Here is a 24,593-nt window from a genome sequence, read left to right as displayed (position 1 = left end):
CCTTGCATACCTTGTATGTCCTAAATTTAATATCAAGCATTTTCAGCAAATTGTCAAAATAAGATACTTGAAATTCTAAAGCTTAATGTAGATAAAGTTGAGATGAACTAACAAAAATGTTATAAGACAATTCCTATGTTTCTAAAAATGCAGCTATTAGCTTCACTTATTAACGTAAGCATTGCAACACTGAATCAAACTGAGCCAACAAATGATTGATATCATTTCAAAGCAACACAAATAAGCAGATTTTCATCCAACCAATATGTAGATGCTCTCCTCAGGGTAACTAAACATTCTGAAATGGCTCTTTCCGTATGTTCCCAAACGAGAGTTCCTTTACGCCCACATCAGAACAAATTTCTTTGGGGTTTTTCATGACAGTTGTTCCTGAACAATTGGCATTGATTGACTTCAGTTCCTGCTTTAAAATAGAAGAAACTCAACAATTCTGTAGTACATCACAGCAGATGAATATCCAGTCTCTATTTCTGCTCAGTAAAGTGCAGTTTAATACAGTAAAACTACATCTTGCCAGATCTTAAATTGTCTCTTAAATGTCAACTAAAACTCTTTTGTTGCTGATGTAAATGCAGGTGGAAAGATTGCAGGGTCTTTTCGCCAATAACATTTTTGTCCAATAGTAAAAAAAATTGCTTAAATTTCTTCATTGTTCCCTTTTATTCCAAAAGGTTAAGCTAATGCCACCCCATCGCTGCACTTCTTGAATTTAAAGACATGCTGGCCAAATGACTATAGAATAGGATTCTGCCCTTTAATGGGGAGTTTTGCTTTAACAAAGGGGTGAACAAAGCATCCTTATAAAGCTGCTCTATGATTCATGGGGCCCTAACTTTTAACAGAAAAATAACATATTCACTGCCTCTCTTTCCTTGCTTTACTTTTCTTCATTATTTGCAAAGGCTGCATACAAGGCTCTTAGGGCTGTTCTAAATAATGGAGGACATGATAAGGAGGCTGCAAAACATCTTCTCAAGAAGGGACATGTTGCTTCTTCATCTCAACAAAAACAAAGTCACCTTATTCTGGATATATATAAATGATATCAAAAAGGTATATAAAATCAGGCCAAAAGAGGTGCCTTTTTGCAACAATGCAGAAGCAGCTCCAAACCTGCACATCATTAACTGGGTTTGAGAGCTAAGATGTATTTTTTCTTCTTCTCACTCCGCATGGCTAATTTGATGCCAGAGCAAAGCTATTCCTCCCCCACCAACCTTTTGCAGTGTTGCAATTCTGCTGACCTTGTTGATCGTTAATTTCCCTCTTGGTAGGAACCCTTGAATCACCCTGTGTCTGGGTGTCAAGGCAACCATTATCACTGGGGCTCAGGACCCTCATTCTGGTGACTGGTGGTAGCATTGTTTCTCCCACCCCTCCTCTTTCCAGCTGCCATAGCAGTTGGCAACTATGGTTACAATACAGAGAGAAGTGCTTGATTACCAAAATGCTGACATGCTAAATTTTGTTTGTTTGTTGCAGCTTTCAAGCTCTTCATAGCAACCTTTCTGGGGAAGGGAGACAGTGGAGTGGCTGGTGGAACATGTCTGAAAAAATGTACGCAACATGGGTGCAGGGAATACAAGTACTGTGGCCTGGAGGTCTTTACGGCCTTATGCACATTGCATTACATGATTCATTTTAAGTGAGCAACGATGGTTACTTGTTGCATTAATGAATTGCAACTAGCCTGGGAATCCTATAGTTAGCAACTCTTTCCTTCTGTTTTGCATATAGAGAGAAGGAATCAGTCTCTGTAAAGGCTCAGCTTTAAGCAATCTACTTTAAATTCTGCTTGGTAAGAATAAATGAAAATTCAAGCTGTAATTTTAGCTCTAATAATCAACTCAAGTAATGAGAAATTTTATTTATTTATTTGTCTTTGCTGTGGGAAGCAACAACTCTTGATCACATCTTCTAACAGATAGAAGATGGGACTGAATTTTCCAGTCGCACACATGTAGCAATGCAATGCAGTATGCACAGAAGTGTAAAACATTTTAATTTGTTCAGTTACTTTCCCTTGGAAGTATTTTTCAGTGGGTTACTGAAAAATTACGGGTGCTATTTGATAGAGGACTCAGATTTGTATTGGGTGAGGCTAGAGTCAAAAGTGGGTAGTCTCTATTTCTTCTATGACAATCTTATTTCCCTTGTCTAGCTAAACTTGAATACCCTATTATGACATATGCATGACACATACATGACCTTTGTGTGGCTTAGCATGCTGCAGGCATCACACCTTTCCTAACTTGTTTTGTTTCTGCTTAGTGTGACTGCAACTGTTCCCTGTATACCCAAACAACATTATTCATGCACACAAGGGAAATTTATCTCTTATCAGCCTAGCTCTACTTGCATTAGGCATGTTTACCAATTGCGGAGTCAACCCAACCCAACAAAAACCTCAACTGGAAAACTCTTACTTAGGTAGACTGAGCAACTGGCCAAGTTATGCTGCTCGGGAGAAAAGGGGAAATCGGGAAAGGATGGAAGAAACATCGTATTCGATATATCTTGCATCTTGAACGGATGAAGGACGTAACTACACTTTGTGGCTGGAGGGCCATTAATTTAAAACATCGTTAGGATCACTTGAGGTTTTTTTTTTTAAAGATACGGGTGCTATCTGTTTCTTTTTTTAAAGATATAGTTGCTATCGGTGAAAGCAAAGTATAATTATCTCTCAAGCCCATCCTGAAAACCGGGCGAGGCACGAATTCCGCCTGTAAGCGAAACAGAGCAGAGCCACACCAACAAGAGCTAAGTGGCTCTGGCGCCGGCGCCCGAAGCCGCCCTCTTGCTTTCTCTCTTGGGTGGAGGGGCGAGGGGGCAGGCGGCGACGAAAGAGCGAGCGGCGGCCCTGCTTTCATGACGGGGGGTGGGGAGGGTTGCTGGCTTGGAAGGGGATCAGGACCAGCGAGATCCTTCCCCCCCCCTCCTTCCTCCTCCTTTTTCTTTTCTCCCCTTTTTCGTTCTTTTTGGCGGCGCGATCTCGTGCGGAAGAAAGTGAAAGCCTGGAAGGCGGCGGAGAAAGTCGAGCGGAGGAGGCGGAGGTTGCGGGGAGAGGGAGAGAGGAAGAGAAGTGGGCGCCGCCTGGTCGCTTCTGCGCGCTCTCGACCGCGGCGGGATAAATGCCGGATTCGGGGCGGCTCGCTTTAGTTGCTGAGCCGAGCGGTGGGAGGACGAGGCGGAGCTGCAGCAGCTTTTTTCTCCGGCCCCTTCGAAGTGAGGTAGGTCTCAAGCGGGAGCGTTTGGGTTTTTCCAGGCATGAGTCTCCGGGGAAGCGAGTTTCCAAAAGCGCGCGCCCTTTTTCCTCTGCTCCCTTTTTTTGTTTTTTTTTCTCCTCTGGCTCTAAGGGGATTTTTCTCCTCCCTCCGGCTTCCACATGGGCGGGATTGGCCTGCTTCCTTTCCCTTTCTTCCTTTCCACCCCACCCATCCCTGGGATCTCCACAAACGCCCCCTACCCGCGCACCCACCGCTCTTCCTTGCCCCGGCTGCCCGCGGCTGGGAGAGAGGCTATGTTCAAATTCTTGCATGCCGGATGACAGCCTTGAGTCTGTTAAGCCTGGCCGCCAGCACAAATGGGCTGAAATGTAATGGTGGGGACAACGTTGAGTTTGCGGAACATAATAACTTGGGTTTGAAAAGTTTGTGTGTGTGCGTGTGCAGCGAAGTGTGTTTCTCACGGACTTGGTCAGTTAAATTTGCAATTTTCGAACAAGGCAGTTCGTCTCCTCTGATGGAACAGAAGGGGATGTTGGCAACTGCGAACCGTTTGAGGCTGGTAAGCAAGAAAGCAAGCAAGTAATTATTAATTTCGGCCAAGGGCCAGCATAAAAACAAGAATAAAAAGAAAGCAAAACGATTTATACAACAGCACAGAAAACGTTCTATGTTCTGATTACTTTCTGCCGATGGGTATAACGTACTATTGTTAATTCTAAACTAAAAACACGTAGAATTTGAGCTGAAAAGTAAAGGTTCCCCTCGCACATATGTGCTAATCGTTCCTGACTCTAGGGGGCGGTGCTCATCTCCCTTTCAAAGCCGAAGAGCTAGCCCTGTGGGAAGACGTCTCCGTGGTCATGTGGCCGGCATGACTCCACGCCAAAGGCTCACAGTGGTCTCTATTTTTCTATTTGCATTTTTTACGTGCTTTCAAACTGCTAGGTTGGTAGAAGTTGGGACAAGTAATGGGAGCTCAGCCCATTATATGGCAGCACTAGGGATTCGAACTGCTGAATTGCCAACCTTTCGATTGAAGAGCTCAGTGTTTTAGCAATTTGAGCTAAGAATAATCTAAAAAGGAAGAGTAAAATCCTGGTTTTTTTTATAATGGAGACTTTGGCCGATCCATAGGCAGAACTAAATGTCAGGAGTCTGGAAAATATTATCCTTGGAAGTTGTTAGTTCCTGCCTAGATTTAGTAGCTGTATGGCAGAATTTAGCAGCAGCCAAAGAAGTCTCGATCTGTCTGGTCCAAGAGGAGGATTTGCATGCAAAAAGCTTCTTTGTGTATAGGGAGATTTGTTATATCAGAGTAAATAAAAGGAGCCCTGGAATCCCTGTAGAAACTGTGTGTACATCCAGCAGCATCTACATCACAAAGACACAATCAGAAACCACAGGATATTTATTTATAAACTCACACAGAGAGAATATACCTGCCTTCAAGTACAGGGAAAGCAGAGCATTAAACCTCAGAGATTAAATTCCTAAGTGATTTAGTGCAATTAGTTCAAGACTTCCTCAACTTGGAAACAAATGGAATTTATATCCTGCAGGTCTGAGTGAAGAAGATCAACTCCTTAAGAAAACCTCTGGATAGTTGATACTGATCTAGTTGTTTTCTGTGTCCAATGGGTTGTGGGTACCTTTTGGGCATGTTTTTAATCTAGGAATAGGAGAACTTCCTCAGAGACTCCATACACGTGTAGCTTCTCAAGTAGATCCCTTCTCCATATAGCATTAAAATTATCTGTCAGAGAGGTCATGTCTGTGAGCAGAAATTTACCTACTTTCCAATAGAGAAAAAGCTGAATATTTCTTTCAATCTTATATACACCGGCCTTCTGGAGAATTACATTTGAGACACCGGGTGGAAATTTGAACGATACTTTGTAGATCTTTAGATAGCAGTTTCTGAGTAGTTACCATAGGGCCTAGCTGAGAACACACCTGGGCGTAGAATAAGTTGAAAGCATCAAGGATTAGTATGGCATCCCTTGATCAATGGAAAATTTGATATGGCTGCATTCTAGACTACATGGTCTGAATGAGCCCTTTTCTCACTTGAGACTTGAAAAGTGATTCTAAGGTATTTGAAAATATTGGTTTGCTCAATTTTGTGATCATTTAACAAGCATATGTAAATTCTGGGATGTTTAGCAAATACTAGGACTTTCTCTTTTTTACACAATTATTCCTAATTCTTCAATAAAGGTTTTTGGCCAGTCCCAACAATTTTGTCTTCAGATGATTGGTGTACAGATGATCCTCCATAAACTAATTGGATGGTCATTCAATTTTCTTCTCACTGTTATAGCGATTATTCCTGCTGTGCCTCAATGTTCTGTCACTCTTACAATGAGAAAAGGATGACTGATACTGGGGTCTACCATTCTAAGTTCTTACAGTTCTGCTATTAGATAATCATTGCTTGGGGCGGTTTCTGATTTAGGTTGCTAAACTTAATTTTTTTAATTTCTGGAATTGTTACTGGTAGCAATCAGGGAGAGGCATTCAGATCAATTTGATTTGCCTTTTTCTTTATGTATTAATAGAACTAAAATGTCTCTCTCGGATCTTAGCTGGAGTTGTAAAAGTGGGGCAAAGTGGATATTTTAATGATAAAGTTGTCAGAGTGGAGTTGAGTTTCTGGTTTGTGTGGCTACTATCAGAAAGTTCTGACCATTTCCCTTGTCTTCCCACAAAGCAATTGCTTATAATACCTTCTCTGCATTCTTACATTGCTAATAGGACATGGCTGCAGAATATTCCTGAGATTTATTAAAAAGCCAAATCAAGCCTTCCTTTGCTTCCAGGCAATGTAAATCAAACTAGCAATTTGATTGAAATACCTTTTGGGATTTGAGGATGATCCAGGAACAGGTTGGAGTCACTGACGTAGATTAGAATAGTGGCAAATAATTGACTCACCTGAACTGTTAGTTCTTATAATTTTGATGTGCTGACTCAGCATTTCAGATTGTAGTATGTGTTTCTTCCTGCTATGATAATCCACTTAATCCAAGTAAGGCAGAGTCCATTTTATCCCATAGTTACAAGGCTTAAGACAAGAAATTTGTCAGGCACCATTAAAATTCCCAGGAAATGATCACTGTCAGCTCAGTATGGAAGAGCTCTGTACAAAAGGTATTGTAGTTTGTGAAACTCTACAGTATTTTAGGAAAGGTCTCAATGCCAGTCCTGTGGGAAAATACTGTGGGATAGTCAGTAGGTGTTGAGCAAGTCACCAAGGTTAGATTTAGTTTGTAGAAAACCTAAAGCAAGCAGAGCCTACGGCATCTTTGGACTGATGAATAAGAAGTGGAAGAATTGTGATCAATAATTGCTATTTGGCAAATGGGAAAATAAATTGCAACCTACGGTAACGTGAACATAAGCAGTGCCCTGTTGGATTGAATTAGCCGGCCCATCTAATCCATCTATCTGTTCTCAGAGAGGCCAACCAACTGCACAAGGAAACCCACAAATCTCCCAACAAATGGTCTTTAAAGGTAGCCACAGGCTACCTTTAAAGGCTTGCTTTCCTGTGACTTTGAGGAATTGGTCCAACCCATCTTTTTTTTTAAAGCCAGCCAGGTTTATAGCTCTACATCTCATGGTAGCAGATTCCAAAGTTTAATTATATGTTGTTTTAAATTTTGTTGTTCTTTCATGATTCAATTTTATTGGTTGATCTCAATTATACTAAACTGGGAAGGGGAAATTAACTTTTCCTCGGCTATTTTATCCATACCATGCAAACTTTCTCAAATGTTACACTCTTTCCTCTTAGGGAGGTTGCTCTAGCCCCTTGGTCATCTTTGTTGAAGTCTAAACCCTCTATAATTCAGCAAATTTCTCTAATTCCACAAACAAATCTAATGAATAAATACATAAATAAATAAATCTCCACCGTATCCTTTTTGAGTCATAGTGACAGAACTGCCCACAATATTCCAGCAGTGACCTCTAAAAATTCATTAGATAGAAATAAACTGAGTTCACAAGTCATGCTGAGCCATAATTTGGTTAATCACTATGAAAGTATAGAAATATGATTATATAGATCATATACACAGGAACATAACCTGTGTACCAAATCTTGGTGTTGCAATTGGATTTATTAGATGTCATCTATATGTTTTGCCTTTTCACAATTTGATCCTGTGCATCTCTTCACTTTGCTAAATCAGAACACTCTTGAAATTAAATACAAATTATTAGTTTCCACAATAATATTTTCAACCTCATCTTCCAGTTTACGTGCCCTGCTCCATTTTTCTTCTCAATTTCTGCTATTGGGAAGAACTTATCCTCATCTGGTAGCAAGAGTTTGCTTATTTCCTCATCTAAAAACACCTGCGATTTGTTGTAAGTGAGGGCCATCAAGGGTCTATGCATGTTCATGTGGGACAAAGTTATGATTATCAGCATCCTAAAAGTCACAATTCCTATTGCAACAATGAATCTCCCACATTGTAGCAATTCTTCCTGACTTGGGTATAGTCATGCTGCTTTCTGGTTTTTAATAGCAGAGCAATAGCATTTAGGCATATCTATCACTTTAGACATATCCAGTGCTTTACAGCCCTCTCTAAGTGGTTTACAGATATATTGCCCCCAACAATCTGGGTCCTCATTTCACCAACCTCAGAAGGATGGAAGTCTGAGTCAACCTTGAGCTGGTCAGGATCAAAGGAATCAAACTCTTGGCAGTGAGCAGACTTACCCTGTAATACTGCATTCTAACCACTGTGCCACCAGTTTTTCTCCAAATGACTCAAATTTCTAGTAGAAATCCTATTGCGTACTTAAAGTTGTCTTAATAAATTAATAAATAAAGCTACTACATTGGTTTCTCCCAATCTCGCTAACAACACCTCTAAATACAGAATAGTTTTCTTGGTATAGGACTTTCTTAAGACACATTTAGAACAAAACAGATGTTTGTAGCCTTAATATTATGTCTCTGGAAGTTTCATGTGGTACTTATATCACAGAATGCAAAATGTGCTGTAATTAAATAGTCCCATGATGGAAAACCATCATGGGACTATTTAATGATGGTATGTGAGCCGTTACCCCAGTTCAGCTCTGCTGCCCATGCGAGCGGGCCTCCCACTGGCCAGTTGGTCTTTGGGTCTCTGACATGTGTGCATGTGGGGGGCACATGTGGGGGACTGTGTGCATGTGTAGGGGCAGGGCACATGTGGGGAGCTGCACATGCATGTGTGTGGGGCATGTGTGTATGTGCATGGGTGGGGTAAATGCAGGGGGCCATGCACACATGCACGGGGATGCATGCACATTGCATTTTGGGGGTTCAGGCACATGCGCTTTGGCCACTCAGTCCAGAAAAGGTTAGCCATCACTGATATAGTCTAATCTGTATGAAGTTTATATAGGCATCTTTGTATAATTTTAAAACATCTTAAAAAGACATGTTAAAAATGACTATTTGCATACAATGCTAAGTAATTGGAAAATTGTTTATTTGCAAAAAGTTTTATCAGTTGTAGTGTTTGAGTTTGATAATAAGCATTGTACTACTGTGTAGGAATTTAGCACCTACCCCCCTCCTAGAAGAATGAAATATTTTAGAAAATATTTAAAAAGGCAGAATATATTTCCCTGGATGAGAAATGGAGAAACATGTTTTAAAGACAAAGCAGCTCCCTGCAACTTCCTGCCACCCCCCACCTTTGTCAATGGGCCATTAAAGCCTCAACCAAGCTCACTCATTTCCCCCCACCTTTGTCAATGGGTCAGAGGTAGAAACTCATTCTCCCCACCTTTGTCAATGGGCCATCATCATCTGCAACATAATAGAACCCATCTAGCAACAGAAACTCACCACATGGCAAGGCTCAGGCAAACTTGAGGGACAATCTACAATGTTAGCTAAGACCCTTAGACCACCTGGGAGTTTGACAACCAATCAGGATACTCTTCCTGTGCCCCAGAAAGTTCAAAGCTCAGAAAAAGCATAAAGCCAGGGAGCACACAGGATCTCAGCCCCTTTTCTGTTCAGGATCTCAAGCCATGTGATCCTGGCCACCATTAAACCATCTTTCCAAGCAGTCTCCATGTTTCCAGTGTCTTTGTCCCCACTTGGAACTGAACCCAGATGGATGTTTCTTCCAACAACTGAATCTAAGTAGATGTTGGGAAAGTTATCTTAACTTGAGAGAATAGAAAACAATGCTTGAATACAATTACCTGAAGTTTGAAATATTTGTATTTATTTTCTAAAAGAACATGCCAATAATTTGTGTGTGCTTCTCAAACAGAAAAGCACAAGCTAATTACATTGTAGTTAGGAACTTAAGCTTACCTAAATGTAATACTTGAAAACAACATCTTGAAGGCACAGCAAATGTTGACACATGTCAATGTGGGTTGAATGCACTTTTCTTGATCAGATGTGCCAAATGAGTCACTTTTTTTTCTACTTGTGCCTTTAGATTTCTCACCTGTACTAATTGAGTGACTTTTCTATCAGGGGGTATTTAAACAATCGGAAATGGGATGAACCTTTTGTTCACTCCATTCTGGAAGTGGAATGTCTATCCTAGTTAAAGCTTGCCAAAGCATTTGGCTCTCTAATGAGTAGTTGCTGACAATATCCTTTCAGAAACTGCTCGGAATTAAGAATTAGGTCAGTGACAAAATACATGCTCTGGAAACAGAACATTTCCCCCCAAAAGAGGTTTAGAGTCCATCTGAATAATTCAAGATAATATGAACAAATGATAGGCATGAACTAAAACAAAATTTATTTACAATTTGTTCAAAACTTTGGGTGTGTATATTTTGGCCCCAAAATAAAGGTTTAAGCAAATTTGTTGAACTTTATAGGTGCAATTTTGTCATACCCCTTGTATTTTTTTTAAATTTGTATTTATATCCCGCCCTTCTCCGAAGACTCAGGGCGGCATACACTATGTCAAGCAATAGTCTTCATCCATTTGTATATTATATACAAAGTCAACTTATTGCCCCCAACAATCTGGGTCTTCATTTTACCTACCTTATAAAGGATGGAAGGCTGAGTCAACCTTGGGCCTGGTGGGACTTGAACCTGCAGTAATTGCAAGCAGCTGCTGTTAATAACAGACTGCATTAGTCTGTTGAGCCACCAGAGGCCCTTGTGGACAGTAATGTATTAACTTTGGTAGCCTAACAGAATGTTAGGGTGAATGTTTTGGAAGTAATATTAAACGAATATTAATATTTGGAAGTAATATTAAACGAATAAGTACATTAGAAGAGAACTAAAAATGTAGCCTTTATAAAATATAAAATATTATTTACAGTATCATTCTAAGTTCTGGATTTAACTCTGTACTTATCAATTCTAATTAAGTATATTACAGTGTATATAACTGTGTCTTATAAAATATAAACCTATAGACTTGATGTGCCAAACACAAAGTTCTGTAGATATTATCTTAGTGATAATCAATGAATTCTCATAAGTAGTAAATAGATGACTACAGCATATTAATTAAATAAGTATGGTATTCTTACTAGTTAATGCTAAATTATCATTAACACATCCCTGCCATAAAAAACAGTGTGTTTCATAGGATAGTACACAATTAAATAGACGAATATATGTGTTCCAGGATAATGTTGCAGGATCCAATTTGGGTCAGTTACCAGGACGAAAGGTTTAGTCTTCCGAGCTTTCATACAGAATAGCCCAAAGTACACACTCGGCCAGAGAGAAGTTCCCTGAGGATAGGCTCCAGCACGAGTCCAAAAGTTTGGAAGACTAAACCTCTGGTTCCATTGACCAATCCAGATCCTGCAACAATTAAACAGCATGATGATAGTGGACCCTGTTTGAGAAAATGAAGACTTAAGTGATTAATATTTCTGAATATGTAAAAGGGATATAATTTGTGCTACAGCAGCGATGCTGCATATGATAAAGTACAATTTAGGTTGGCAACTTTTTTATCCCTTCCTTAAAAAACATGTTGAGACATCTGTATTACCTGTGACTACAAGTTAACCCCATCCTGATGTTCTGCTCCATATCTTAAAAATACTGGCCCAAGTTGTCCAAGATTATGCTGGCTCGGGATGATGATAGCCTTTTATTGACCCTTCTGGACAATAGTAGACTGGTCTGAATGGATTTTTTCTTTTTGTAAGCAGTAAATGAGCACTTTACAATATGTTGGATAAAGTAACTTATCACTAATAAACCAGAATAGTGGAATTTGTTCTAGTAAATGGAGAAACAATAATTTTTGTTTTAAAAAATTCTAATATTTAATAGGTGTCTTCATCTGCAAGTAAGTGCACCCTCTGCTGTTTATAAATTGAATAAAAGAAGAAATTTTAGCTCTTCTGATCTGTTCTGACTTTTGTCTATTTCAAGGCCAATTACAATGAGTAGAAAGAAAAGCTGATAATTTCCAGGGAGAGAGGGGAGATTGTTACACCCCCCCCCAAAAAAAAAACCAGAAGAAAAACATAAAGTAAGTCTGTAGAAAGTGCATGTAAAGGTTTCAGATGACTCTAAAAAAGAGAGGAAGATGAGCACAGTCAGACTTCCAAGATAATATTCCTACAGCCAATCCAAATAAAAGGAGGCTCTAGTCTTCCATGAAATTTGCAGTGTTTCTTTATCTACTCTGCTCAGTAGGGCTTACAAAATGCTACAGATAAAAACATTTATCAAGGAATAATTTTGATAGCAATAATCTTGTATGACTTCTAAATTTAAATTAATGTTTAAATTAATAAAAAGTCTAAACTTTAAAGTTACACAAAATAAAGCATATTAAAAAGAAAAGATGAATGCAAAATTTCTCTTAAATAATCTATAAAAAAGAATTACACATAAAAGTAGAAAGCAACACCTCGGCATACAGGTTTTGTTTCTTTTTCTTCCTTCCTTCCTCCTTCCTTCCTTCCTTCCTTCCTTCCTTCCTTCCTTCCTTCCTTCCTTCCTTCCTTCCTTCCTTCCTTCCTTCCTTCCTTCCTTCCTTCCTTCCTTCCTTCTTTCTTTCTTTCTTTCTTTCTTTCTTTTTTCCTCTCTCTCTCTCTCTCTCTCTCTCTCTCTCTCTCCCTCCCTCCCTTCCCCTCCCTCCCTCTGTCTCTGCCTGGGAAGCTAGAATATTGGTGAATCTGGTGAGTTGCATTGAATTGAGCTGTTGACTTTTCATGCAGTTGTGCACACCACTGAAGTTATCTTACAGATCTGCTAAGAGTTCTTCTCAAGAAATTCCCACATTATATACTCAATTTTTAATATTTGATCTTACTATGGAGTCTTTGCTTATTAAGCATCTTGCTGACTTTCAACAAGAAGCTATAATACTTGAAAATGTGGCTTTACTGCTATATGTGAGAAAGTATGTCAAAAGTCTATGTCAGAAAGGATGGCCTGATGTCACATGCAATTTCCTGTCATGAATGATGGTAATAATTTAGGGATGATTTTTTTTAAAAAAATGTAGGCAAATTCTTAATGTATGCAATCTGCAGAGAAAAAGAATATTCTGTTGGGTGACCTAAAGAATGAGGGGAAACAAGATGAGAGAGTGCTAAAAATGATTCTGTCATTTGAAAATCCAAGAATTAATGTGAGTGGTAACTTTGGTAAGCAGTTACTTAGAAAAATATCAGTTTTGCATATATGATTTAAGTTTAATCGTACTCATGTGTATATCTGGAAAAGGAAACAAAAATTAAGCATAGTTTATTTGATTATTTATTATGAATGGTTTTTAAAAATTAATGAAGAATGCAAAAGTGGTAAGATGTTTGAATATGGGACAGAATTCTGGGGGAAAATGTTGCGGGAAAAAAATAAAGTAGTGAAAAATAGAATGATTTAAGAAAAGAAGGTGCAGGTTATACATGAAAAGTATTTGAAGATATACCTCTCTCTTTCCCTGCCAGCTATTTTTTTTTCTTTATAGAAGAAATGTGGGTTTTTGAAGGATGGAGGGGGTTAAGTAAGGGAAAGATTTTGGGAAACTTGTCTTGAACTTGCTGACTTTGCATAGTGTAGGCTGGCGTCACCAAAGTTAGCAAGAGCCAAGAGAGGTATACAGTCTCCCAATGGCTAGTGGATTGGGGCAGAGGTCCAGTCCATAAACTGGGTTTCAATGGCCAAGGATGGTGTTGGAACTCTGGCATTGGAATATCTCTGGCACTGGAACATGGTGCTATGCCCAAATCTATCTGACCTCTTACCTTTGCTGTCTTGTTTTAGAGTTTGCAAAACTTTCTGCTCCTTGTCTGCCTCCTTTATGGACCTTTTTGGGTGGTGGTCCTCTGCTTCCTTCATCCATGAGGTACCCCGTATTCACTTAATGACCCCCTGGTTTCCTGTAACAATGGTAATCAGGGAGGGCAGGGAGTGAGGATTATGAAGAAGGGTATCTCACTTAATGGTTGTCACTACTTGTAATGGCCAGGCTCCATTGTTGTCATAGGTTGAGGGTGACCTGAATTTCAATTTTAAAAAATACTCTTCTTCCTATATCTCATGCTTTATCATACTTCATCATTCACTCCTAATTATCAAATGTCTCTTAATAGCTGTGAGAAATAGTAATCTGTATTTTAACCTTAATTTTTAAAAAATGAATTTTATAATCCAATTTATTGCTTTAATAAATTGGATTATAAATAAATAAATAAAGCAAGAGAAATCTCTCCCCACTTACAAACAAATCCTTAAAGCCTCATCACTAAGTCCTGATCAAAAGGAAATCCTGCTAACAGCTACCAGAAAGCATAAAATACATATTTTAACCTTGATTAAGCTCACTTTGAAGACCACTTTTACTTTTAAAAAACTTTGATCCCCTCAAAAAAATATCCTTTCAGGAAGAGCTGAATAGTTTCCTCTCAAAAACGGTTTCCTTGATTTCACATATTCCTTTTGTAAATCCAAGATAAGAAAGCTTTGCAAGTCACTCTCTGATTTATTTTTTGTATAATTATTAAGGTACCATCTGGTTTTATCTGTAAATCCATTTTTTGGCATCTTTTTCCATAGCACTCTTATACTTGGCATTCTAAAGTCTATCTTCAGATCCACAGTATCTTTTTCATGTTATTTTTGTAATTTAAACTCCAATTTGAATCTACATTCAAATCAATCTCAGCCTCTGTTTTATCCAACAAAATCTGTTACTCTTCCATGTCCTCTATTACAGTATTAGACAATCTTGTAAGTAATTTCTGTGTACATTGTTCTTCTCCTATAGTCAATAATATAGTGTTCCATTGTATTAATTTGTCTCTTCGCCTTTAATTATAATTTAAGTATAATTGTTCCTCCCTCCAGGACAGCTCTTATCATCTGTTTATTTTTCCAATCAACAAGACTTTCCCATGGGAGAGTTTCTGTCAATTAAATTTAGAAACTTCATAAATTATTATGTAAATTTTTAAACAGCCCAGAAGAAATACTTTTTCAAGTTCATCTAGCCTCTTGACTTTTCAAAATCAACGTTTTAATTTCCCCTTTGTTGTTTCTCAAAAACTAAAGCTTTTCTTTTTAATATTTAAAGTTACATGGTGCTTCTTTCATCAGGATGGGGGGGGGTGTAAAAAGAGATTTTCCAAGCAACATAATGAAACCTGCTCTTTGGAAGGTTCTTAACTTCAATTAATAAGCAGCTTTCTACAATAGTTAAGAAAAAAAGTAGGTGAATCCATTGACTTTTTGAAAGGTGCTGAACTGTAGGTTAGGCACAATGATTCCCCCACTCCCAACAATCGGAGCTCTTAAACTTGCTGGCAATTTGCAGATCCTTGACTGAATACATAAATACTTGAACCTGCTTGAAATTGTTATTTTACTATCTCCTTGCAAGAGGTTATGTATGGAGCAAATTTATGGGTGATCTATATCATCTCCTTAATCCGGCGCCGCTACCGAAAAGCTGATCCAATCACTGGCTTCACTGGCTTAATTTCACCAGTTGTTGGCTCCATGAAAGGCAAAGTTGTGTTCAGTTCGCCATTGCTCTCCTTGGAAGTCCTTTCACTATACATACGTACTTGATTGGGCATTCTTTCTTATTTTTCATAACCTAGATATAAATTATTGTTATTTTAACCATTAGAATTGTTTGTGTCTTCTGGGGATGAGATTTGTTGGACCACAATTAATTTGAAAACGGCTCTGTCATCTTGTTGTTAATTGCTAATGGATTACGTTCTGGTTCAAGTAGAGTTCATCCTTTCGTACAGGTCTGTATTACTTTAAAATATTATGCAATGTTTCACAAATTTACTTCTCCTTCATGTAGGATCATTAACTCAGCCATGCATAAGTACTGTTAGCTCTGCCTATTAATCGACCCTGAGGAAGGAATAGATAGAATTTTAATGAAAGCCATGTTTTATTATAAGATGTAGGCAACTTTTCTAAAAAATACATTTTAAGAGTAAATATTCTTGACTCCATCCTATTAGGTCAGTGGTTGTCAACCTTTATAGTGCTGCGACCCCTTTAATACAATTCCCCACGATGTGGCGACCCCAACCGCAGAAGGGGGAAAAAAGCGGCAAACTGTTTTTTTTTAATTTATCACGCCTGAAACCGTATTGACTAGCAATCTGAACTGCTTGCGATTGCCTTGAGGATGGAGGCATTAAAGCGGAGACTCCTCCCCTATTAAGTTTATTGCGCCTGAAGCCAGATTAGGCTAGCGATTGGGAGTGATTGCAGCTGGCTTGAGAGGGAGACATCAGAGTAAAGATTTCTCTCTTTTTTAATTCATTGTGCCTGAAGCCAAATTTGGCTAGCAATTTGAAGAGCCTGCAGCTGGCTTGTGAAGTTAACCATTGGAGCGCGATTCTTCAACTCGCAAGTATACTTCCCATATTTCCGATGGTCTTAGGCGACCCCTGGCAAATAGTCATTCGACCCCCAACGGGGTTGCGACCCACAGGTTGAGAACCGCTGTATTATGTTTTTATGTGAAACAAATTGTTGCATTGCCATTTAGTCCTGGAAAGCATTTATAGACTGCTGCTTCAGTGTCGGATTATATTTCCCATAATCCCAGGCTGAGTAAAGGTGTTTCATTGTACATTTGAATTGTTTCATTATTTTGTGTGTATTTAACCTATTATAAACTGTCTCAGCATAATCTGGTTCTTTTACGCAGCATACACATTTAAAAATAAAAGTAATTAGGAATTTTAGAATAAGAAAAACAGGTCCTAGAATATTTTTATGGCTGTTACATAACTGTTTGTAAAAGGCATTTAGAAATTGCTGCCTTATTAACAGTAGCCTTTTTTTAAAAGAAATGCTGATCCATGGACGTCTACGAAAGTTTACTGTAAATGTTGAAATCTTTCCTCAATAAGCTATGGACCAATTTTATTTTTTCCAGCCCAACAGAATGTGGACTGAAATTTTATTAAAACTTAGTAGTTTTATCTCTCAGTAGGTGAACTCTATGAAAGAACATAATGGGGCAAATTTGATAAGGCAGGAGAAAGAGTTTGAAAATGGACTAGATCATTGTGGGGGCTATGGAGAAAAACCCTGCTTCCCTTATCCATATCCATCCTTATATGAGAGACGTTTGGGCAGCTGCTTAAAATGTTTGCAGCTGCTCCTTTCTAAGCCCTCCCACCTGCAAGACATGTGACTCAGAGCAGACCATATGCAGCCTGCCCTCTGCTTCCCAATGCTCACTATTATGTAAACGCGCTGAGATGCAACACAAAGGAAAAAGAGAAACACTGCTACAGGTGCAACACATTTTCCCCTCACAGAAGAAACTACAGATACTTTTGTGGCCATTGCAGATAGAGAGATTGAAAAGCATTCGAGAAGACATGCTTTGTGTGCTTGCCCTGTTTTTTTTATTTTTTCCCAACCAACTGAATTTTGGGAAGAAATTATCCAAAAGGCATTGGAATGCTGTCTAACTGCCCACATATGCTGCCCTTATCTCCATTGTAAACTCCCTTTTTCAATCATATGATCCAGGATGAAGTATGCACCCACCCTTCCCATGATTCCCAAGGTACACTTAATGTACAAACACACATAGAGGCAATGGGAAGGCAGAGAAGGAACATATGCATATACCCACTAGCATGCATATACTACCTTCACATGCAAATATGCAGGCAATGGCATGTATGCACATCATGATTAGTCTCCTGAGATAGAATTGCATGTTCAAACTTCTCTGTTACTTTATTACTTTGAATGAAAACTTCTAATGATAGAACTGATAGATGCTTTCTGATTGATGATAAGCATAACTGATAATAAGGTTGGAAACAGTTCTAGAAGCCATGTTCTGCATGCTTGAGTTTTCTTTTTTTAACTTTGGAGAACTGGATATTGCTTTAGAAATGCCCATCTACCAACTTTTTTTTTTTTTAATTACTTTTTTTGCAACAAACAAACAAAAAGAAAATACATTATTACACCCTTGTGCTATACATAAAAGGAAGATTTGGGTCTTCGGATATATCCTCATGATTGCCAAAATCCACGTTCTCGAGGTACAGGTACTGAAGCGTCCAATGTTCCAAGCGCAAAGTCCACAAATGGTTTCCAAGTCTTCCAAAAAATATCTTCTTTATACACACCACTTCTAATTTTAATATCACATGTCATTTTATCATTTAAAGCTAATTTCCACATTTCAGAATTCCACTCTTCTATTCTAAAAATCACATCTAGTTTCCAATATCTAGCTATTATAATTCTACCTATTATAATCATAATTCTAATCAATTCTTTTTCATATTTTGTTAATTCTATTTCCTTAATTACCAACAATAATATAGTTTCCACTCTCAATGTTATTACTTTCCCCATCATTTCAAATATCATTTTCTCCAATTGTTGCCAAAACTTTTAACCTTATCACAATTATACCACATATGTTCATAAGTCCCCAATTCCATCTCACATCTCCAACATTTTTACTAATTTTTTATCCATTTGTGACAATCTTACTGGAGTCAAATACCATTTCCAAACAACTTTATAATTGTGCTCTTTAATCCTTATAGATAAAGTTCTCATAATTCTACTCTTCCAATTCACATTCCAATCTGACTCTGGTATTTCAATATTAAGATCTTTTTCCCAATTTGTCCTCATCACTCTTTGTAATTTTTCATCAGAATTTATAATCTTATAAACCCTACTAACGAGTCCCTTTAGCCCAATTTCATCTTTCATAATCCGAGATACTAAATATTCAAATTCAGTTTCACATCTATTTATCGAATAATTTTCCTTAGTTTTTTGTCCATTTTCTATCTGTATTTTTCAAACCAACTTAACCCTAATTTTTCAATAATTTCTTTATTCCTCCTTTCATTTTCCATAACTTTTATCCAATCTCTAATAATTTCTATATTTTCCTCTTTAATCACTTCATTGCGTATTATATTATTTTTAATTGGCCAAATTCCAATTGTCTCCCCCAAAAAGATTATATCCGGAATTAAAATTTTAACAAATTTATTCCACATTTTACTTAATCCCTTTAACCAATAACTTCTACTTACACATTTTAAATTTGCTTTATCTAAAAACCACCTTGATCCAAATTTCTCTATATCCTTTAACTCTAAGTCTCTCCAATAGTTATCTTCACCTTTTAATATTTTTACCACTATCCGGATACCATACGCACAGTAATAATTAAATAATTTGGGGATTCCTAATCCGCCTTCCTTTTGATTTTGATACCACATTTTCTTCACTAATCTGGGTCTTTTGCTACCATTGCAAAATTTATCCAGTTTTTTCTGATATCCTTCAATATCTTTCTCTGTCAGATTTAGTGGTAGCATCTCGAATAAAAAGTTGAACTTGGGCAGCAGCATCATCTTACACATTGCAATTCTACCAAACCAAGACAACTTTAAAATTTTATATTTATCTATCTTCTTCTCAATTTCGTTAATCACCACATCATAATTAAGTTTTTTCAATTCTTTAACCTTAAGTGAAAGCACTATACCCAAATATTTCAATGTGTTTTTAATCCTTATCCCAAATTGCTCTTGCATATTCTCAGACTCATTACCATTACTATCCATCAATAATTCTGACTTTGAACAATTTACTTTCAATCCTGTCATTTCCTCAAATTCTATCAAATGCTTATATATCTTTTTCAGATCTTTCTCTACATTTTTCAAAATAATTAAAGTATCATCCGCATACAAATTTATCTTATACCCTTATATCCTTCTAATTCTTCATCTTTTCTATCATTTTGTCAATATTTCCATAGCCAATAAAAATAATGTTGGGGACAGGGACATCCTTGTCTCGTGCCAGCTTCTAATTTTATCTCTTCAGTTAATATTCCATTCACCTTCACTCTTGCACTGCTCTTTTGGTACAATTTTGAAATAACATGTATAAACTTATTACCAAAGCCTAAAGCCTCCACAATTACTTTAATAGTTTCCCATTGTACAGAATCAAAAGCTTTAAAAATATCCAATGATACTATACCAATTTTATCACCATTATATTCAGCTACATCTATAATATTTAATACTCTTCTAACAATATCACTCATGTATCTACCCTTCACAAAACCTACTTGATTATAACTTATATATCTATCTATAAATCTATTTAATCTATTACTTATAATAGCAGTAAATATCTTTGCATCCTGATTAATTAAAGAAATGGGCCGATAGGACTCAATCCTTTCTAAATCTTTATCTGGTTTAGGAATTAGGGATATCACCGTTCTATTCCATGACGAAGGTACTTCCCACCATGTAATATTCCATTGAATAATTTTTGCAGTCTTGGTATTATTAATTCTTTAAATTCTTTATAAAACTCAACAGGTAATCCATCCTCACCTGGAGCTTTCCCTAATTTTAATTTTTGTATTATTCCATTAATCTCATCTTGTGTTATATCTTCTTCCATCAATTCCTTATATGTTTGATCAATTTTCACCACATACTTTTCTAAATAGCTTTGCAATTTTCCCCGATTAATTGGTTTCTTTGAATATAGATTCTGAAAAATTTCTAACCACTTCACATTTCTCTAATTTTTATAACATCTTATACCTCTATCATCTATCAAAACTCCAATTTCTCTTCTCTCTTTTATCTTTCGCCATCTTTGCCAATAATTTAGAATTTCTATTACTAAATTCAAAAATTCCTATTTAAAATCTCAAATTTCTTTTACTAACTCTGTATCTTCTTCTATCATTTTATTTCTTAACATATTAAGCTCCTGAAGAATTTTTTTTCTTTAGTAAGCAAAATTGATTTTCCAATTCTTTAATCTGATTTTTATCTCTTTCCATTTTAATTTTATAATTTTTATATTTCCTACTTGATAATTTAATACTCTCCTCTAAACACCGCTTTCATCGCATCCCAAACAATTTCAAATTTAACCTCCCGTTATCATTTAATCTCCAACTTTCCTCCAATTTTTAAGTATCCATTTTTATCCTTTTCATTTTATACAATTTCGTCATATCTCCAATAGCTTCTTTTTTCTCAAAATTAAAATCTAAGTCCACCATAACTTCTGCATGATCAGAATCTTTAAAATTCCCACATCTACCTTATCCACATTATTCAACAAATCTTTAGAAAGAAAAATATAATCAATTCTAGAATATGTATTATATATCTTAGAGAAAAAGTGTATACTCTCTCAATTCCTTTAACCTCTCTCCACACATCAACCACGCCATTTCAAGCATCCACATATTTAAAATCCCCATTTTATTTGCTCCTCCACAGCGGGTGGGATTAGTACTGTCTATTTTATCTCTGATTAAATTAAAATCCCCAGCCACAATTACTTTCCTACACTTTCATTCTCCAAAATTTTGTTATTTTTCAAGAAATTCTCTTTGTTTTCATTCGGTAAATATAAATTAACAAGTGTCACTTTTTCCTCATTAAGATTTCCAACAATTATTACATATCTTCCATCTTCATCCAAAATTACCTTATGTTTTCAAAGTACACCCTATCTGATATCAGTGTTGCAACTCCTCTAGCTTTTGAAGTTCCAAATGCTTTTCATATATTTGCATACCTTTTATATACATTCTATTTGAATCTTCAGATTTCTGATGGGTTTCTTGTAAAAATAAAATGTCTGGTAAATCCTTTTAATCTTAAGCTCCAATCTTCTTCTTTTAATCTGATTCCTGTACCCTTCACATTCCATGACATTATTTTTATAACTCCCATTTAAAATATAAATTTTTAATCCTATCCCGCATCTTCCTTTCTGTGCCCCCACCACCCGACATTAAACTACCATATAAACAACAATAAGCAAACAGAAAAAAACAAAACAAACAAACAATAAAATACAAACAATCTTCTTCCCCACATCCTCATCGGTTTCGCCTCTATAAAGAGAATGGGGAGAGGGACGTGCCAATGCCGGGCACTTCTTTCGGGCTGTCTATTTGAATTCATCACTCAAAAAAAGATAGCGATGACCGCATTCAGCTTCATATTTTCCAAGACTCTTATCTGCTTCTTCTCCTACTGTATCCTCACGACTCTTCTTCTGTTCAACCAACACAGGTGATATTTCTTTCCTCTTTAACCCTTTAGAGTCTTGCCTCCAATAGCCCCTTTTTCTTCTTCTGAGATTGATGTTTCCACGTATGTTCCACCCATCTGAAGCATTTGATCTTTTATCTCCATTAAATCCTCCATCTCAATCAGTCCAAGCTCCGTAAATATAATAATGCATCTATATCTGGGGTGATTATGCATCCTTCCTTTATAAAAAATTTCAATTGTTGTGGTGGCCTCCAATTGTATTTAATTCCATTATCTCTCAAAACTTTTGTAATTGGTTTTAAAAAATCTCCATGCCCTTTCTTCTCTTGATATATCCGGGAAGACTTGAATAGTCTTCCTTCAAACTTCAAAGCATCTCCCAACTCTCTTAACTTGGCCATAACTTCCAACTTATCACCAAGATTTGCGAACCTGACAAGCACATTCCTGTTAGAACCATTTTGCCTTCTATATCCAATTCTAAAACACTTGCCAGGTCTGCTAATGTGAGCGTAAGTTGCGTATCCAAATCATTAATCCATTTCAAAACCCGCTGTTTCAATTTATCCTCCTTTCTTCCGAGATTCCTCTAATAACAAAATTATATTTCCTCATCTCTTCTTCCAAAAGACAAATTCTCTTATCTTGCTGCTCATTTTATAAAATATTTTGCCAATTTGCCGATCTACTTTTGCCTCATGCACATGCAGCTGCTCCATTTCATCTTTAATCATTATCATTTCCTCTTTTGTTTAGCAAAGTTATCATTCATCTCTTGCTTTAAATTTTGCACTTCAGATGTCAGTTTTAAATGTCAAATTATCTATACGCTCTGATAGTCCTGCTATTTTTCCCCAATTTTATTTAAAGCTGCAGCAATTTGCTGCGTTTCTGAAAGTTGTTGAGTCATTTTGAAAAACAAAAAACCAAAAATTTCTCAAACTGGGATTCCAATTTTCAAAAGTCTTAGTGAAGATCAAAGGACAGCAGTCAAACCAATTTTACAGAGGGTCTTGATGAAGATCAAGGGACGACAATCTTTAATTGAAGCGAAACGGCTTATTTGCACTCGTTAGTAGCTTATCAGTAACTTATGAGTCATATTCACTCCACAAAGAAACACAATTACCTCACAGCTTAATCAGCGCCATTTTTCTCCACGTCGGCAGAGAAGAAAAAAAAACCAGCTTGAACTTCAAAACAAAGTCCTTTTTGTTTTCTATAATATAAACCAGCTATTAATTTCCTCTCAAAAGAAAAATAATAATAAAAAAAAATTATCCACCTAATAAAATCTTCTTCAGCCAGTCAGTCCAGCACAAAAGATCGATCTCTTCAATTAAAATTCTTCTCATTAGCAAATTCAGTCTTTGATATTCCTTAGCCTCAGCATTTAACACAGAACACGATAATTATAATAAGGAAAGCAAAAGACAGCAGTTTATTCCAAACTCATCGTGTCTGCCAGTTCGGTCATTCCACGCAGTAAAAACTCCTTAATTCAAGCAGTTTCAAATGACCTACCAGTTTTAAATTCAGTCTGCTGGGCTATTAACACTTCCACTTCATGATTTATTAACTTTCATCCATAACGGTGCATTCCAAACAGCATTAATCCTCATAAATCTTCATTATTAAGCCCTGTGAAGTGAAGGAAAGGTCCTTACCCCACCACGGTCATGGCCACGCCCCCCCATCTACCAACTTTTAAGGAAATATTAGCATATGCACTGAAAAAGAAATAAAGTGTTATTGTTTTGCATAGCATGAGCTTGCTTTAGACAAATGTCGCTCTCCACGGGAGATGGGTAATTCAAAAATGTGAAAAGTAAATAAAATCTGAGCAGCATTTCAATCGTATAGTGTTCCATTGTATTAATGGGCATAAGCTTGCAATATAACTTATTTCATAATAAGTTATATTGCAAGTTTAAGTTAAAGTAATAATCTAAATACATAATTATATTTGAATTGCTTTGTGTAAAATTGTTGAGCATTGTTCACTGAAATGCAAATGACAAAGCAGGAAAGCAAGAGCTAAACTATGAAGTCTTCACACTTCACTTAGTCTATTATATCTAGTCTGCTAAAAGTATTGTGAACTAGTTAATTGAATAATTAGGCCAGCTTATTAAAAAGCTGTGATTTTTTTTCTAGATGAATTAAAAACATGTATTTATTGAAAAAAGAGTACTTTTTGAGTCCCTTCTGATCAATGTATTGGCGGCTTTCTAATTTCTAGGTTGCTTTATTCTTATAAAATTAAAATATAAGGATGAAAAAGTACATATTATAGCTAAAGAAGGTGCTTTTTTGGAACATGTTAGTACAAAGAAAGCATTTGCTTTTAAAGTATTAAGACAGCTATGTCCCTTGCGAGACTTGTGCACTATGTTAAAAATTATCTCTGCCTTTATTGAGTATTCTTAATCAAAGACCTAGCCCCTTAAATCCAGTACAGCACTTACATCAAGAATTTTCCTACAAAAATTAACTCTATACATTTGATCCAATTATCCTGAGAGTTCCTGCTTAGAAACCTTCCTAATGTACCGTAATTAATGGGAGTTAGTCAAAGGTAGAAGGCCTTGTCCATGGTAGCCTCTTTACTATTGAACAAGCTTACCATAGAGATTCAAACAGCGCCTTACCTACTCACTTTCTGGAAGTTTGTAACTATTGGGATGATATTGTACAGCAATGTTTTCTCAACCTCAAAAACTTTCCCACTCAGCATGCCATCTAGAGACTCCAGGGAGTTGAAGCCTACACATCTTAAAG

General features: G+C 36.8%; 1 protein-coding gene across 3 annotated transcripts in view; it reads left to right on the top strand.

Annotated features, from left to right (window-relative positions):
- The window catches only part of SERPINE2 (serpin family E member 2), an 85,100-nt gene that overhangs the window by 42,875 nt on the left and 17,632 nt on the right, over positions 1-24,593 (top strand). Inside the window, exon 1 of one of the 3 annotated variants that reach the window (XM_058189062.1) lies at positions 2,959-3,254. The exons of 1 other annotated variant lie outside the window; for it this stretch is intronic. The gene's annotated coding sequence lies outside the window, so the exon portion shown is untranslated. Of the gene's footprint in view, positions 1-2,958; positions 3,255-3,552; positions 3,811-24,593 lie in introns of those variants that run through there. One more of the 3 variants, XM_058189063.1, reaches the window with a different exon arrangement.

This window comes from Ahaetulla prasina, chromosome 6 (genome assembly GCF_028640845.1).
Source record: "Ahaetulla prasina isolate Xishuangbanna chromosome 6, ASM2864084v1, whole genome shotgun sequence".
Classification (NCBI taxonomy): Eukaryota; Metazoa; Chordata; class Lepidosauria; order Squamata; family Colubridae; genus Ahaetulla; species Ahaetulla prasina.
Note: the sequence above shows the minus strand (reverse complement) of the source record. Positions and strands in the feature narration are given on the sequence as shown.